At 42.0% G+C, this 18580-nt stretch overlaps 1 non-coding gene across 1 annotated transcript; it reads right to left on the reverse strand.

The window, feature by feature from the left end:
* Nucleotides 1-9288: 9288 nt before the first annotated feature.
* Nucleotides 9289-9394, reverse strand: LOC121993361. The gene has a single exon (XR_006115221.1). It is a non-coding gene; the product is annotated as a small nucleolar RNA R71 (small nucleolar RNA).
* Nucleotides 9395-18580: the final 9186 nt, after the last annotated feature.

Below are 18580 nucleotides of genomic sequence, written 5' to 3' on the forward strand. Positions count from 1 at the left end.
GAATATAGGAATACAAGAAGTTGAATGGAAGACACAGCAGACGAGAAGGATGGCACGGGAAGCGAGTCGAAGGCATCCAAGGGATGAGAAGCTACTGAAGAGTACACTAGTGGAGCGAGAAGGACACACACGACGCTTCTGAGGGACGAGAAGTTGGAGCGGAAGACTGCTTGAGAGGAGAAGGCCGAAGTTGGGCTCGACTGAGTTCAACTCTGGATGAGCCGAAGAATCGCCCAAGGAACTGAAGCGGAAGTTGGATAAGTCAACGCGAAATTGACTTGTCCAAGCACCTGGACCAAGTCCAAGCGCTAGGACCATGTCCAGGCGCCCTGCTTGGTACCAAACAAGCACCTTTTCGAGAGATGTTACTGCGAATAACTGTTAGAATCCATGTCAGTAACACTTTAGGTGCCCAGACTAGTCTAAGCGTCGAGGCAGGCATAACATTTTATCCCCAAGGCATTACAAAGTTGATAAAAGTTGCATGGCTGGGGCTTGGATTTGGTTCAGGTGCCCGGAGTTGCCACGTCGACAAACGACTATTTTCAATCAGTGGGATATAAATAGAGCCCTAGTCCTCTTCATTTGAAAACACTTGACAACGAACACTATACTATCATTTTCTTATTCTGTAGTTTCTTTTTTGAGCTTTCATTGTCTGTAAGAGATTACTTTGTTTTCACTGAAGGAGTCATTGAGTTACTTTGTCTTGGATTAACAACCTCCTCAGTTGTAAAACAAGTAAATCTTCTGCCTCTTATTCTTTAATTTATATTTATTTTTCTAACTACTTAACTTGTGTTTGTCTTTGCTAAACAAGAAAGTAAAAGAAAGTGTTAAATTTCTTTAAAGGGCAATTCATCCCATTGTTGTAGCTCACACTGAGACCAACACCTTCAACTCTCTGGGCTCCTCTCCCTCCGATTCTCAATGCTTTTCTCCCTCTGATGTTAAGGGCTTTACTCCCTCCGACTCTCTAGGCTCTATTCGTAGGGCTCCGCTTCCTCCAACTCTCTATACTCTACTGCCTCCAATTCTTCGGGCTCTTTTCCCGGGCTCCGTTCCCTTCGATTCCAAGGGCTCCATCAGAAAGCACTCAGCCTTACGATAAACTTGATGATTCTTTCATCCATTCCACCGCAACATCATAGTCTAGTTAGTTAGACTTGCACCTCTTTCTACTAGACTTGAGGGGGAAGCTTGTAATGGAGAGAAAAAGGGGAGACACATGGATGGGGGCAGTTTGGGAATTTTCCTTTTCCTTCTTTAGGGTTGGCTTCAATGGGAAAAAAAAGAAGAGAGGAGGGGGGATCGCTCTTTTCTCCCAACGACCTCGTCATCTCACCCTAACATGACTTCACCGCCTCCTCTCCTCTCACCACTGTCTTTGCTGCTGGCCAAATCATCGGCTCCTCCCTCATGCCTGGCCACCAACTGCCTCTAGGATAAATCTCTCTTATATATATATATATATATATCTCATGGCGCTCCAGGGGGAGGTGATCTCCACCTCCTTTTCGTACCAACCTTGTCACTGCACCTCCTTCGTTGCCAGCCATCGGCCAGGCCTCCTCTCCTCATGAGATCGACCCATTTCATTCTCATGAGGCAACCATCACACCCCTCCTGCCTGTGCCAGCTCGTCATCGCCGAGAAGCCCCTTTCTTCATTTCTTCTTCCCTACGCTACTGCCATGGAGAGAACCCTTATTCTCCTGCCACCTTCAACACAAAGCTCACCTCCTTTGTCATGTGCCACCATCTCCACTGGATCTACTCCCTAGCCGCTGCCGTCGAATCTCCACTAGCCTCACCACTATAAGTATCCTAGAATAATTTTGATGTGATCAACTTGTAGGTCGTTTATTCACCACTTCTAGTCTATCCACCTGATCCAACAATTATAGGATTGAAAAGACACTAGAGGGAGGGGGGAGGTGAATAGCGTTCGACACTTTTTCTACAAGTATGAGTTATAATAAATACAACAAAAAAGGGAAAGAAAATAAAACAAATGCTAACATAAGTAATTTTTTACTTGGTTCGAAGCTTTCTACGACTCATACTCCAAGGCCCACATTCATTGAGTGCTTTCGTTGGACAATCAATATAATATGGAAAGGATTATGGAAATTTAAGTAAAATGTTATAAATAAAAATGTTACAAACAAGTACAGTAAAAGCTTAAGTATCGATTGTCGGAGTAGCTTTTCAGTGTCGTAGAAGCCTTCTCAGAGTAGCATACAAGACAAAAAGTCGTAGCAGATGATCTACTGAGGCTACTGCTCGAAGCCATTTTATAGGACCTCTCCAGGTGCCTGGAACCACCCCCGGACACCTAGAGTGTGTTGACGTGGTTGCACCTCATCGAAAATTTATCTCACAAAATTTATCCACCTCTGAGCGCCCAGACTAGTCTGAGCGCCTAGATTTCGATGTGCACTGGCCAATCAGCTTACATCACCTCAGCCTATTGTCTGGGTGCCTATCCACCTTGTCGGGTGCTTGGAGCAACTTTGGGAGCCTTGTCTGGGCGCCTGAAGTTTCATCTCTTTTTTTCATGCATCATAAGATTAGACCGACAAGCAATAATATGAAAAAAAAAAATAGTAATAAGGCATTTGACAGTCTTTGAACCATCCGATTCTAACTTTGAGTTTTGCTGAAACTCTAACTAGGACCGACACTTATTATTTTCTCAACCGAAAATACGTCCTCACGGGATCTCTCCTCTAGTTACTTACTTCCACTTACCAATTACAGATTTCCTTAATGCCAGGTCCCTTGACCCACCAGGACTTCTTGCCATATTTCAATCAATTTGAACTTCAACCAATCGTCTGGTCCTCCCTGACTTGACTAGACTTCCTGCCAACTGTCTACTCCTCTCTGACTCAGCTGGACTTCTTGCCAGTCATATGGTCTGCCTGATCCAACTTGATTTCATCCTGGTGTCTGATCCTCTAGATCCATCAGGTTCATATCCTGCACACTTGGTAAAATGATTAGATCACAACATAATTTAACTTTAACTTTAGGCATACATCAAAATATGAGTATAAATTTGATCGTGTTAGTGCAATTTGCACTAACAACAACCACTATCATTGTCATCATCAACTCACGCCTCTGCCATCAGCGCTGCCTCCGCTGCCATCGCTGCCCACGAGATGGAGGCCGAAGAATCCCCCTTTTTCCTCACAACTGTTGCCGACTCAACGCAGCTATGGTCGTTACCACTGCCCTCAGCGCCGATTTGGCCACTATCGTCATCCTCAGTGCAAATTTGGTTGTTGCTACAGTTCTCGGTGCAGATATGTCATATGGTCACTGCCACCGCCTCCGACGTAGATCCCGTCACCATCGGAGCACGCCGCTCCCCTCCCAACCAGATCTTGCTGCATTTGGGTCGCCCAAGCCACAACCATCTTTTGAGCCTCCGTCGCCATTTCTGACCTCCTAACCCTAATGCTCTATTTACTCTAAAGCACATATGAAGAATGGAAAGGGATTAATGGTGGAAAATTATCCTCTAAGGAAGGGAACGGAAAGGCGAAGGAAAATAAATAATACGAAAGAAATAGGGGGGAGGGAAAAGAATCCTTCGACAACAACCCGTAATCTGTCACTCGTGTGGTGAAACAGAAGAGGTCGACAGTGAAGAGGGGTGTGACACCTGTGATGGCTAGAGGAGACGGTTTTACGGGGTGCGGAGGCAATCGTGGGGCTAGTGGAGTCGACACTGACGACTCATCCTCTTTGTTTCACGAGCTTTCATTGAGCACAGGGGGCGATGGCCTCTACAGAGGGCCAAGGGTTCTCCATTGATGGCTATCACATTCAGGATATAGCCTACAACCTCTGGAAGCTTCCCTCATACACCTAGTGGATCTCGTACACATTTTTCTCATGAATGTGGTGATATAGGTGGACGATGAAAGTCTTGATAGAATCCGACACAAAGTTAGGGTTGTTGCTGAGCTTAGCGACAACCCCACCTCCTTGGCCTGAGGAAGGAGGCCAGAAGTACCTGGGCTCAAGTGAACCATCATCATACAAAGTTTGCCATGCTTGCGATCCGTGGGTGGGTTAGGATTTGCTCTGCTTCGGTTAATTAGAGTTGGTAGGAAATGAAAGGAGAGTGAGAGGTGATACAGAAAATGGAAGGCAGTTGGTTGTGGAGGTGGAGTAAGGGAGAGGGGGGAGGAGAAGAGGAGGTGTATCGGGCGGAGTGCTCTAGTGAGATGTCTACGGAGAAACTGAACTGAGATATTGACTATTTTGATGCTTGCTTCCGTTTGCTCGCTTTCGTCCGATTTTGAGAGGACGAAAAATCGAGGCAAAAGTAATCCACTAATGGATTGGAAATCTTTCCATCCATTATTTTGTTACATGTAAACATGAGAATGGATATCGATTCTTGTGTAATTAGTCCTTTTCTTCATCTGTGCTCCCGAGTAAATTGGCCATAATAGCCACCTCCAACCCCGCTGATCCAGCTCATTTTTGGTTGGCTTCGTCGACCCAGATATAATGCATCTTCATTCGGCTCTACTGCCTTGATCCAACATTACATCTGATCCCGTCGATCCTAATCTAGTAGATCTACTAGACTCCAAGGGCTCAGCTCCCCACCAGATCTCCAACTCATGTTCAATCAGCCTTGGCATTGGGATGGTCCAGCTCACCCCTACTCCAAGTTATAAAAAGTCACACCCATGTGGGCCAAGGTACGTGTACCTATGTGCACCCATCCATTTTCATTAATATACTACTATTTATCTTCTGCATCTATCCCGCCAAACACTGACTTGAGTGTTGGAGTGGACAAGCCGAGGCATCCCCAGTTGTCCATCTAACACTCTGTTTCCCTTCTCCTATGTTCTAGTAGTCTTGCATTTATCATTAACCGGAGACTTTCTTGCATTTTTGGCTCTCTCCTCCTATTCTTTCCTTGAAGTCCAATAATTTAGTCAACTCAGAAGATAGCTCATCCTCTTTTTCTTCTTGGTCATGGTAACTTGGTTAACATCACTACATCAGCAATATCTCACTGGTATTCCGGCTTTTACCGATTTCAGACAAGATCAGTATTGTTTCCTAACTCACACATAACACTAGGTATAGTTGGTATTTTTCCCGAAAAGATATCAGATAAATTACCTCCCTTACATGATATCTAATATCATATTAATTTGGAGTTGAGTATGACACTATCGAACATATCACATTACAGAATAAGTCTGGGCGAGCATGAGAAATTGTTGGTATAATTGATTCCTTTCCACGGTGATTTTTCTTCTGATGAGGATGTGATTGATAATTCGAGGATAGATTTTCTCTTTCTTAGGGAGAATGATTTGGAACAACATAGTAAACTGATAGATTTCATAATTTATGACTCGAGATGAATTACAGGATAACATACCAGCTAAATCGAAGCTCATTCTGATTTCAAACATTTTTATTCTGTTTGTTATTTTTTGGATGCAGAGTTTACATACATTTTCATCTTTAATAAGATTAGGGGTTTGATTTTATTTAAACAACTATTTAGTTTTTTTATGATATTTTTTATTGATAAGAATTTGTGACCGTGCCATTTATTCTCAAACATCAAATTTAATTATCTCTCTTCTGACATTCTATGAATTAATAGATTTAAAAAATCACTTCACATATTCATACATGAACCACAGAACCAACAAAATCAATAATTATCCATTATGTATCCATCTTCCTCTTGCGTCTGATTGGTGAAACGAAGATTCTGTATTCACCTTGCTACTGGAACCGAAGAAAACTCTGTTCATCTCTTCAGCTGAAAAAAAATATACAAGGTTTGTTTACAACTATCATAAACCTATATATTTTGGTTCTATTAATTTTCTATCGTTTTTAAAGTTCAGTCATTTTAGCTTGCATGATATGATTGGCCTCCTTGCTCCCACAGGAGTCAAGTCTTGAAACATTTTTACGAAAAACTAGGTTTTGGTGCAGCTTGAAACAAACCTTGCTCATCGATTTGGAGTGACTTTTACGCCGATAAATGTGGCTAATTTACTTAGGACATCTTTAATGATTAAATTTCTCAATAAACTTTTTTTATAGTTAACTACAAAAAAAAAATGTCATTTAGTGACGGAATTAGAGATGAAACTATATTTCCGTCTCTATTTTGACCGTTTAATTTTGGCAAACTACAATTTTGTTGAGGTAAATGAAAACAAAAGCTTCAACAAGTATGTGTTGATACAGTCTGACCTGGATGTTATTTTGATGTTGACACGGATTTAAGTTTGTATCAGATGTTAATTAAACTCGGTTTGATTAATGATCAAGGTTGATCAAGTGGAAGGGAAAAGTCCAAGTTGGAAACTTGGCACGTGAAGTCGGAGAGGGCTCGGTAGCTCGTTCTCCGGACTAGGTCAGAGAGGGCTCGATAGCTCGTTCTCCGGACTAGGTCAGAGAGGGCTCGGTAGCTCGTTCTCTGGACCTGACGAAGTCGGAGAGGGCTCGGTAGCTCGTTCTCCGGACTAGGTCAGAGAGGGCTCGGTAGCTCGTTCTCTGGACCTGACGAAGTCGGAGAGGGCCTCAGCTGCCTCCTGACCAGGCCGAGAGGGCTCGTGAGCTCTCTCGGACCTGACAAGTCGGAGAGGGCTGTAGCTCGCTCTCCTGACTCAGGTCGAGATGGACCTAAGTGGACATTCCATGGTACATTGGATCGGCCGACAGACCGTAAGACAGTGGATCGGTCGGCAGACCGATCCAGTGAAACTAAGTTTCCATGGATCGGTCTGGTGACCGATCAGGAAACACTCAGTAGCACACTGAGTGTAATCTGATCGGTCTGTAGACCGATCAGGAAACACTCAGTAGCGCACTGAGTGCAATCTGATCGGTCTTGGAGACCGATCAGGAGATGTATTGCGAAGAGAAGAAGGTGATGTGCGTAGATTATATACTCTTTTATGCATGTTTTTACGCACATTTACATACTTTGAGCATGCTTGATCTATGCATTTTTATACTTCCAGCTTTCCTTTTAGCATATTTACTCTTTTGGTTCGGAGATCTGCTTTTTGTACATTTTCTGTACACAGGAGTCGATTTGGTGAAGAATCTACATCTTTGGGCATGCATTGGAAGAAACGAAAGGAGAAAGCACCGGGCCGTGTACCTCACACGGCCATGCACTGGGATGGAGCTCGGGCCGTGTGGAGTTTGGCACCAACAGAAGAGGAAGATGACATGGCCGTGTGAACCTCACACAGCCATGTCAAGATTTGAAGCCAACCAGAGCAGAAGCCTTACATGGCCGTGTGGATCTACACGGCCGTGTGAGACTTCCAGAGACCAAGCAGGCTGTGGCCGTGTGCACCACACGACCGTGTATCTTTTCCAGAGAGCAGAAGGGTTCTGTCCGTGTGGAGTCACATGGCCATGTTCAGGCAGAGAGGAATCGACATGGCCGTGTGAATCTCACACCGTGTCACGGGCCGTGTGGCGCCCGACCTCCTCTATTTAAACCTTCTTCATGAATTGAAAGGGATCTCCCTTTGGGAGAAAGCAAGATTTGGTGGTTTCCTCCCATTCTTGGGAGGATTTGGCGATTCTAAGGGAGATCTCGACGATTTCGACTCGGGAGCGAGGATTGGATCCAACGAGGCTTCTTCAGATAAGTTTTCTCTTTTCCCTCTTCTTGTTTTCTTGGATTGGGATTCAAGGAATGCTTGTAATCTCTATTTCTTCGGATTTTCTTCCTCGATTCATGGAGTAGATCTTGTATTCTAGGATTAAGGGAGTATTTGTATGATGGATTGATGTAATCTCTTATGGATTTGCCATTTTCTTGTTTCAATGGCATTATCTTGCTTGTATCAATTAGATCTTGAATGATTGATGGTGATTTGTGCTTAATTCTCATTCTTGATTGATTGTTTGGATTTCTTATGGACTTTGTAAAGATAAACTCTCACTCGATCATCCGAGGGATCCACGTGACAGGTGCAAGCCCGTGTAAGGACGTTTGAGAGATAATCTTGAAGAGGAAATAAGGATATTCAAGAGAGTAGGATGGATTTTATGATTAGCTTCTTGTATCTTGATAGATTAATGAGTCGTGGGCTTCTACGTTGATATCCGAGGAAGGCATAGTAATAGGTGCACTTCTGTGTAAGGACAACATAGGTACATGTCTAATTAATCCTATTTAGATACATTTCTCAGTCCTTAGCCGGTTGTCTATTGCAAGAGGGAACCGACAACTTTCTACATGTTTGGCAATTGAGGGATAAGAATTGGTGAACCATTTACATTCAAGAAATCTTACAAAGAAACCGAAACTTCTAGAATCTTCCTTTATCATAACCCAAAACACTAAACTCTTGTTTGTTGATCTTTAATATTAGATTTGTTTACCTTTACTTTGCTTTTGAAACGATTGGATAGTTGTTTAGCTAATTCGCATTGAGACATTTCTAGTGCTTATTCCAGTCCCTGTGGATACGATAATCTTTTATATTACTTGCGACATTTCCGTACACTTGCGGAGAGTAACAAGTTTTTGGCGCCGTTGCCGGGGACTGCGCTATAACATTAGGAATTATCAATTGAGCTAGACTAAACATAACATTTATTTTCCTTTCATATTGCATAGTTGTAACTAATCATTAGATTTCTGTTTTTTTTTTACTTTCTTGTATAACTTTCACTTCTTGCTAATTCTTTGTGTACAAATTCAATTCTACATCTTTGATTCTTTTATTTTTCTTTTTTGTTGAATTGTCAATTGTTATCTTGTTCTTGTGTATGCGAAGATCTAACTTTGCAGGGGAATTCTTTCCTTTTGACCCTGAGATTGACAGAACTTTCCATAAAAGAAGAATTCTGTAAAGGTAAATTGAAGAACAGGAACATTCGAACATGGCAAATAGACCACTCAAGGACTATGCAGCACCCTATGCAAGAGGTTTTCGATCTAGTATTTCAAGACCTTCAGTGGAGGCTAATAACTTTGAGATCAAACCCGCAATCATATCTATGGTGCAGCAGAACCAATTTGGTGGAGGACCTCATGAAGACCCCAATCAACATTTAGAGGTCTTTTATGAAATATGTGGGACCATGAAAATGAATGGAGTTCCTTCAGATGCAGTTAGATTACTGTTATTTGGGTTTTCTCTAAGGGATAGGGCAAAGCAATGGCTGAATTCTTTGGCCCCTAATAGCATCACCACTTGGGAGCAGTGCGAGCAACAGTTTCTTGATAAGTTCTACCCACCAAGCAAAACGAGGAATTTAATTGCAAGCTTCAAGCAAACTGACTCAGAATCTCTTTTTGAAGCATGGGATAGATATAATAGTATGCTCAGACAATGCCCACATCATGGGTTGGAAAGATGGTTAGTGTTGCACACTTTTTATAATGGTATCAATTATCATACCAAAGTGTCCCTTGATTCAGCTGCTGGAGGGGCACTTATGAATAAAAGCTTAGATGAAGCCGAAGAAATCATTGAAAGTGTAGCACAAAATCATCATCAATGGGCAAATGAAAGAAGTGGTGGCTACTCCTCTGTAAACCTAACAATTAAAGCATCAGGGAAGTTTGATGTAGATGCAGTCACTCTTTTGTCTGCAAAATTGGATGCTCTTACAAAGAAATTTGAGAATATGGGGACTAGTGCTAATATGGTCAATGCTATTAGTACATCTTGTGAAGTATGTGGGAGTTCAGAGCATTCAAATGACTCATGTCCATTGGGAGCTATCACTGCACAAATCAATCAACTTGAACAGTGCGATGCAATCATGAGTTACAATCAAAGGCAGAACAACCCATACTCAAATACTTATAACCCTGGATGGAAGAGTCATCCAAATTTTTCTTACAGAAACAATCAAGATCAAGGACCATCTATGGGGGCAAGACCAAATTTTCAAGCTGGGCAACAAAATTTTCAACATCTATCTTCTCAAGGCTTACCAAAGTCAAATGTTGAAAAGATGCTTGAAGAAATTATCTTAAATCAGAATGAAATGAAGCAAGATTTAGCAAAGCTCATTCAGAGAATGGATAATTCTGAAAAGCATCAAAAGATCCAGGATAGTCAAATTGCCCAACTAGCTTCCTCATCATCCAGAGCACCAGGACAGCTTCCAGGAAAACCTGATGTGAATCCTATGGAGCATTGCAATAGGATTGAGCTTAGGAGCGGACGGACCTTGGGAGACTCCCAAGTGACTGCTTCAAAAGGGAAACAAAAAGAAGAAGAGCTCTCTCCTCCTATACCAAATCAGATTCAAGCTAATGAGGAGAGTACCATTGAAGTTGAAGAGACTCTTCCACTGAACCATCAGAGCAAAGCTGTCCCTTTTCCTCAGAGACTTACAATGCTCAAGAAGGATGAAGAATTTGGCAAGTTTCTAGAAAAAGTTAAGGAAATTTGTGTAGAGGTACCTCTTATTGATGCTATTCTACAAATGCCTAGATTTGCCAAATTTCTGAAGGATCTCATGTCAAATAAGAGAAGAAGAGGGAGTTGAGACCATTGCTTAGTGAGGAATGTAGTGCTATTTTGAGAAGAACACTTCTCCAAAACTGAAGGACCAGGGAGCTTTTATATTCCTTGCAACATAGGAAAAGAATTTTTGAAAAGCTTTTTGTGATTTGGGGCAGTGTTAGCCTCATTCCTATTCAATTTGTAATAAATTAGGTCTCAAAAACATTAAACTTACTACCATGGCACTTCAACTTGCCGATCATTCCTGCAGGTACCCTTTGGGTATTATAGAGGATGTGCCGGTAGAGGTGGATGGGAATGTTATTCCCACAGATTTTGTCGTGTTGGACATGGAAGAGGACCCTAGGATTCCTATCATATTAGGAAGACCTTTCCTTGCTACAGCTGGAGCTATAATTGATGTCAAAAATCATAAGCTTTCTTTGGTAATTGGTAAGGAAAAGTTGGAATATGATTTATCTAATATCTCTAACCATGTCTCATCTCTTTTAAATGCTTGTAGCAGGACAAGCATTTATAAACTTGAGGAATGGAATTTCCATCCTCATGGAAGGCCACCAAATGAAGGAGACAATGTGGTGGAAGATGTTGGGAGAAGATCTCCCAACGGAAACGAAAAGTATATCTGTCCTCCAAGGGCGAGGAAAAGGAGCGAATGATTAAGTTTGGTCGAGCTAAAGACCTTAAACAAGCGCTTCTTGGGAGGCAACCCAAGGGTTCTTTTAGTTAGTTTTGATTTGTATTGTAATTTCTTTTAGTTTGATGCTTTCTTTTGATTCTGTTTTCAGGTTAGGTGCAAAATAGAGTCGGGCCGTGTGCTATACACGGCCAGGCAAAGGTTGCAGAGAAGGGAAGTGTTTGGGCCGTGTCATCCAGACACGACCGTGTGGGATCTCCCGAGAGGAAAAAGGAATAGGCCGTGTCATAGACACGGCCGTGCAAAGAATCCTGAGAGGAAAGATGGAGAGGCCGTGTCCCAGACACGGCCGTGCGAGGAATCCAGAGAAGGAAGAGGGGGAGGTCGTGTGGATCTACACGGCCCGTGCAAAGAATCCCGAGAGGAAAGATGGGGAGGTCGTGTAGATCTACACGGCCCGTGTAGGAGAACTACTAAAGTCTACCTCCTACCTCACACGGCCAGATCTTGGCCGTGTTCCGCACACCCCCAACTCTCCAAAACATATATTTCTCTCCCAATTTCTTAAAAACTCCTCTCTAATCTCTCAAGATCTCTTAGATCCGATTCTCCTCCTCTCTAAGACTTGGACTTTTTGTTCTCTTAACCTAAGATCTTTTGTTCTTTGAAGTTTTGTTCTTTGAAGTTCCACAACTCTAAATAATTCTTCCCCTATCTAAACTCATCAAGATGTCCAATATTTTGAAGAGATTACGCAAAGGAGGTGGTGGATCTAGTGGAGACAAAGAGAAGGAGCCATCAAGAGACAAAGGAAAACAACCAGTGAAGGGCAAAGGCAAAAGGACTTCACACAACGAAGGTAATGACAATGAATTCAATATTGTGTTCAGAAATGATGATCAAGTAACTAGATTTGCAATTCTTGTCAATAGAAAGATAGTGTGTACTAGATATATGGACCCAACTGTTCTTGATATGCTTGGAATTAGGGAAGATGTAGATTTGATGATTGGATTTTTGGATTGGAGTGATATTATGTACACACATTTGCCTACATATCCTCGTCTTGTTTTGGAATTTTTAAGTTCATTGGATGCCCATTTTACTAATGAAGATGATTATTTTGGAAAAATCTCTTTTAGATTAATGAATCAAGAATTTCTATGGGCATTTAGTGACTTTAATTCTTGTTTTGGAATAACCACCGGTAGCCCTCGTAGGTTTGATCCAAGGTTTAATTGGAATCATTTTTGGAATGTAATAACAGGGTTAGATCAACCTTATGAGCCTTCAAGAGCTAAGGCCTCCCATATGCAAAACCCCATCTTTAGGTATCTACATAGAGTCATGAGTAAAACTATTTTTGGTAGGGGAGAGAGTGATGGGGTGGTTAAGAAGATAGAGCTTTATGCTTTATGGGCTATGCTTTATAAGGTTGAATTTGACTCTGGTTTCCATTTTGTTCAAACCTTATTGCGATCAGCTAGGGCATCATCGGGATCAATTGTTTTTGGTGGTTTGATTACCCGAATAGCTTGTAATTTAAATCTTGATGTTGATGGGTTGGAAATAATTCATGGTAATGACATGATTGACATTGATACATGTCTTGCTATGAAAATGATCGTTCGGGATGAGAATGGTTTCGCGTTTCCTAGGAGGAGTGGTTCTCCTTTACCCCTTCCTTTTCCTGAACGAACTACTATTCGTAACCCAGCTAATTGGGTAATTTCTGAGTTAGATTTTGAGGATAACCCTTCTATACCTGGAGACACTGAGCCACATAATGAACCCTCGTCATCTGGACATACGCAGCCTTCTAGTTTTATGGAGCCTGCTAGGCATTCTTTTGCATATGGCACGGGATCTTCTAGGTTTGATTTTTCAGATTTTCGTACGTCTCTAGAATCACTTCATGAGAAGCAAGATTCCCAACGAAAAATGTTGGAGGGGCGCTTCTCTTTATCTGATGATCAGTTTAGGGAGGTACAAAATCATTTTCAGTTTACGAGGAATTTTCAAGGTCAAGTGGCTGAGTTTGTGCAGGATTATGATACTGATCAGGCTAGGATGAGAGATTTTATGCAGAGTATGACGCTTACTAGCCAACAAGTTGATGCTTTATATGAGTATCATAGATCTTTGGGTGAGATTCCAGGTTTTCCTAGTTTTCCTATTGGCCAACCACGTCGTAGACCTCCTTTCCCTCGTCCACCTCCACCTCCTCCACCATACTGATTTCATCGGGACGATGAAAAGTTTAAGTCTGGGGGGGTGTCATGTATTGTTTAGTTTGATTTTCAGTTTTTAGTTTTTGATTAGTTTTTCATGTTGGTTCTTATTTTCATTGCTTGTTGCTTTATTTTGCTTGTTTTTGAAATAATCATGGCAAAAAAATTTTGAGAACATCAAATCTTCACTTATATGCTTTCTTGGATTCAAGTGAAATGTTAGCACGATTATTGTCTCGATTCATGATGTTCGCATGATGCTACTAGTAAACTTTGTGTAGTTCTTTTTTCTATCTTGGGAAGCATTAATAAGCTAAGAATCTTATGGTGATGAGTTTTAGTTTTGGTTCAACCTTAAGGATTTTATCTTCACTACACTTGTGCTTGATGCTTGAATAGTTGATGTCATTGAAATAGTCATGATTCATCTTGTTTGCTTAGTACTTGGTTTCCATGGTGATCTCTCAACTTTCATTTTGGTTACTGGATGAGGCTCAAATCATTAAAGCTCATTTGGAAAAATCAAAATATCCCAACATGTGTGCTAAAAGTACATTTGTGAATAAGTTTTGCACAATGCAAACACTTATAAAAAAAAAAATGAACAATAAGGGATATAAAAAACAGTTGTCATGAGTGGAATCTAGCAAGTCACCCCTTTGAGACCGAGTTAGGTTACTGGGGAAATGACTGTTTAGTTTCTCTTGAGATTGAGCACACCTTTAAGACCTTGGGTTAGTTGAGAAATATGAACCAAGTGAATGGTAAGTAAGTGCCTATCACTGGTCACTTGTCTTTCACTGGAAACATTAGGAATTCAAATTTGATGACGACTTGACTAGGACATGGATTGAAACTTGAAGGGTGTTGAGTTACTTTTACACTGCGCACAAAATTCTTATGCTTGAACCATACTTTACTTGTTTCCATGATCAAGCTTGTTAATGAAACTTTTTGATAGAGTTAGGAAAGTGCATTGGGTTTTATGAATTTGTTATAGAACATATGAATTTAGATTGCAGCATTTTGCTTGAGGACAAGCAAAGGTTTAAGTCTGGGGGTGTGATGTGCGTAGATTATATACTCTTTTATGCATGTTTTTACGCACATTTACATACTTTGAGCATGCTTGATCTATGCATTTTTATACTTCCAGCTTTCCTTTTAGCATATTTACTCTTTTGGTTCGGAGATCTGCTTTTTGTACATTTTCTGTACACAGGAGTCGATTTGGTGAAGAATCTACATCTTTGGGCATGCATTGGAAGAAACGAAAGGAGAAAGCACCGGGCCGTGTACCTCACACGGCCATGCACTGGGATGGAGCTCGGGCCGTGTGGAGTTTGGCACCAACAGAAGAGGAAGATGACATGGCCGTGTGAACCTCACACGGCCGTGTCAAGATTTGAAGCCAACCAGAGCAGAAGCCTTACATGGCCGTGTGGATCTACACGGCCGTGTGAGACTTCCAGAGACCAAGCAGGCTGTGGCCGTGTGCACCGTGTATCATTTCCAGAGAGCAGGAGGGCCTTGGCCGTGTGCACCACACGGCCGTGCAGCATTGGCAGAGAAGGAACTGGACATGGCCGTGTGCATCTCACACGGCCGTGTCACGGGGCCGTGTGGCGCCCGATTCCCTCCTCTATTTAAACCCTTCTTCATGAATTGAAAGGGGATCTCTCCCCCTTTGGGAGAAAGCAAGATTTGGTGGTTTCCTCCCATTCTTGGGAGGATTTCTGGGCGATTCTAAGGGAGATCTCGACGATTTCGACTCCGGAGCGAGGATTGGATCCGAAGACAAGGCTTCTTCGTAGATAAGTTTTCTCTTTTCCCCTCTTCTTGTTTTCTTGGATTGGGGATTCAAGGAATGCTTGTAATCTCTATTTCTTCGGATTTTCTTCCTCGATTCATGGAGTAGATCTTGTATTCTAGGATTAAGGGAGTATTTGTATGATGGATTGATGTAATCTCTTATGGATTTGCCATTTTCTTGTTTCAATGACATTATCTTGCTTGTATCAATTAGATCTTGAATGATTGATGGTGATTTGTGCTTAATTCTCATTCTTGATTGATTGTTTGGATTTCTTATGGACTTTGTAAAGATAAACTCTCACTCGATCATCCGAGGGATCCACGTGACAGGTGCAAGCCCGTGTAAGGACGTTTGAGAGATAATCTTGAAGAGGAAATAGGGATATTCAAGAGAGTAGGATGGATTTTATGATTAGCTTCTTATATCTTGATAGATTAATGAGTCGTGGGCTTCTACGTTGATATCCGAGGAAGGCATAGTAATAGGTGCACTTCTGTGTAAGGACAACATAGGTACATGTCTAATTAATCCTATTTAGATACATTTCTCAGTCCTTAGCCGGTTGTCTATTGCAAGAGGGAACCGACAACTTTCTACATGTTTGGCAATTGAGGGATAAGAATTGGTGAACCATTTACATTCAAGAAATCTTACAAAGAAACCGAAACTCCTAGAATCTTCCTTTATCATAACCCAAAACACTAAACTCTTGTTTGTTGATCTTTAATATTAGATTTGTTTACCTTTACTTTGCTTTTGAAACGATTGGATAGTTGTTTAGCTAATTCGCATTGAGACATTTCTAGTGCTTATTCCAGTCCCTGTGGATACGATAATCTTTTATATTACTTGCGACATTTCCGTACACTTGCGGAGAGTAACAGAAGGCAGGGGATCGGTCGTGGAGACCGATCCACCTACACTCTGATTGGTCTCCACGACCGATTAGACAAGCTGTGGACCGATCAGGATATGTCCTGATCGGTCCATGGATCGGTCTGGTGACCGATCCACACAATCAGATTTGTTCGCTATTTCTACGATTCCTCCACTGCATTTGATCTGCCTGATTCATGTGATATAACCCTCTGTGCTGTTAGCTTTTGAGTTTGCAGGATCACAGGTATCATTCCAAGTCTAATTTCAAATTAAGTCCATAAGAGGAATACGACAAATGACCTTTCTGCTGTGATTCGCGGCGCATGGTGCATTTGAAGCATCAACGGCTACTGGTGTGATCTGGCTGCGATCCGCTTGACTCCTGGTGATTGGTTCGAGCTCAGAAGACACCAGTGAAGACTGTGATTTCATTGGTGTGAGTTCAGAGAACCAGGTAAGGAGGAAGAGGGATTGGCTGCAGCGATGATCCTGTGCAGTTTGACCACGATCGGTGACAGCAGAGAACAGGGGCTTAAGAAGCAGTAAAAAGCGAGAGGAAAGAATAACAACAAGAAAGAAAGTGAAAAAAAAAAAAAGAAAAGCGTTCTGTTGATCGTTGAGGTGTGCTAAGTTCTTGAGCTCTCGGGTGAGAAACTGCGATCTGTGAGTTCTCTGTTTCCACTGATCCTCGCGTGGTTGTAAGCGTTAGTTCATTCTTCTTTGCCACCGAGCTCTGTAAGTCTTGTGCTTTAACATATATATTTCTTGAGACTTTGTGGAGAGGTTACTCCACTGAGAAGGAGGATCTTTAGCCGGAATTTATCCGGGGTGCGATCTACCGAAGATCAGGGGTCGTCCACCTTACGGACATGCTGAGGAGTAGGGGCAAGTTATCCCCGAACCTCGTAAATTCGTGTGTTAGTGTGCTTGTTTCCTCTTTGTTTTAGTTTCCTAATTCCGCTGTGCTAACAAGTTTCTTTGTAGAAATTTGTGTTTAAGTTTTTAAGAGACTATTCACCCCCCTCTAGCCATCTAAGATCCCAACAAGTGGTATCAGAGCCTGGTGCTCTTCATCTGGACTAACATCCTAAGGAGCAAGAAGATGGCCATGAAGGAAGGATTCAGCACCAACAGACCACTCTTCTTCGATGGAGCAGATTTCCAGTATTGGAAGAGCCACATGGAGTATTACCTCAAGACTGATATCTCCATGTGGTTCTCGGTCAAGGAAGGATTCACACCACCGAAGGACGAAGAAGATAAGGAACTCGATTCATCAAGGTGGTCTACCGAACAAACTCGTAAAGGGCAAGTCGATGCCAAGGCGGTAGTCACCTTACAATGTGGGATTGCCAAGGACCAACTCGTCAAGGTAGGTCCATTCTCGAGTGCAAAAGATTTATGGAACAAGCTTATCGAGCTCCAAGAAGGAACTCGAGATTCTCGGATAGCCAAGAGGGACCTATTCTTGAATCAACTACAAAATCTCACCATGAAGGAAAACGAAACGGTAAGTGAACTACATGGGAGGTTCAAAGAAATCATCAATGGTCTACATTCCGTAGATGAACGCGTCGAGAATCGCGATCTAGTAAGGTACGCTCTTAAAGCCTTTCCAAGGAATGCCTTGTGGTCATCTATGGTAGATGCCTATAAGGTTTCCAAGGATCTTTCCATTGTTAAATTAGACGAATTCTTTTGTGAAATGGAACTTCATGAACTTGCTAACAAAGGTCAAAGAGAGAAAGGTATTGCCTTAGTTGCAGGACCAAAGAACAAGGATGGAAGAAGAAAGAGGGAAAAGAAGAAGGAGAAAGAGATTTCTTCATCTACATCCTCCTCCGAGTTTGATGATGAAGGCGGATCATCATCAAGCGAGATGGCCAACTTCGTGAGGAGAATTATGAGAAGAAGCCGAAGATACAAAGGAAAAGGTAAACCTAATGATCAAAATATCGATAAGACTAATGTTACATGTTATGAGTGTAGCAAGAAAGGCCACTACCGGAGTGAGTGTCCAAAACTCAAGAAGGAGGAACGGGCCAAAAAGAAGGAGGGAAGAGCCAAGAAGAAGAAGGCTCTCAAGGCCACTTGGGATGAATCTTCCTCAAGCTCATCGGAGGAGGAAGAGAAGAAGGAGAAGAGTACTCGGCAATTGGCACTCATGGCAAGGGAGGAGTCCGAGTCCGAGAGTCCGAGAGTGATGACTCAAGCACTTCAGCCGCGGCTTCATCATCTTCGGATGATGAAGAGGTAACCTCTTCTCACTTAGAAAAATGCTATAAGACTATTACACATTTGTCTACTTTGCTTAAAAAATCAAAAACAGAAAATAAATAATTAAAAGAAGAAGTAGAAAACTTGAGGGCCCTTAGGGAAGATGAGGTTGATGACCTACATCTAGAGGTCCTTGAGGATGAGAACAAGGCCTTGAAGGGTGAGGTTGAGAAACTCAAGAAAATGCTTGAAAAATTCTCAACTAGCTCTAAGAC

Source organism: Zingiber officinale, chromosome 6B, assembly GCF_018446385.1.
Source record: "Zingiber officinale cultivar Zhangliang chromosome 6B, Zo_v1.1, whole genome shotgun sequence".
In the NCBI taxonomy this organism is placed as follows: domain Eukaryota; kingdom Viridiplantae; phylum Streptophyta; class Magnoliopsida; order Zingiberales; family Zingiberaceae; genus Zingiber; species Zingiber officinale.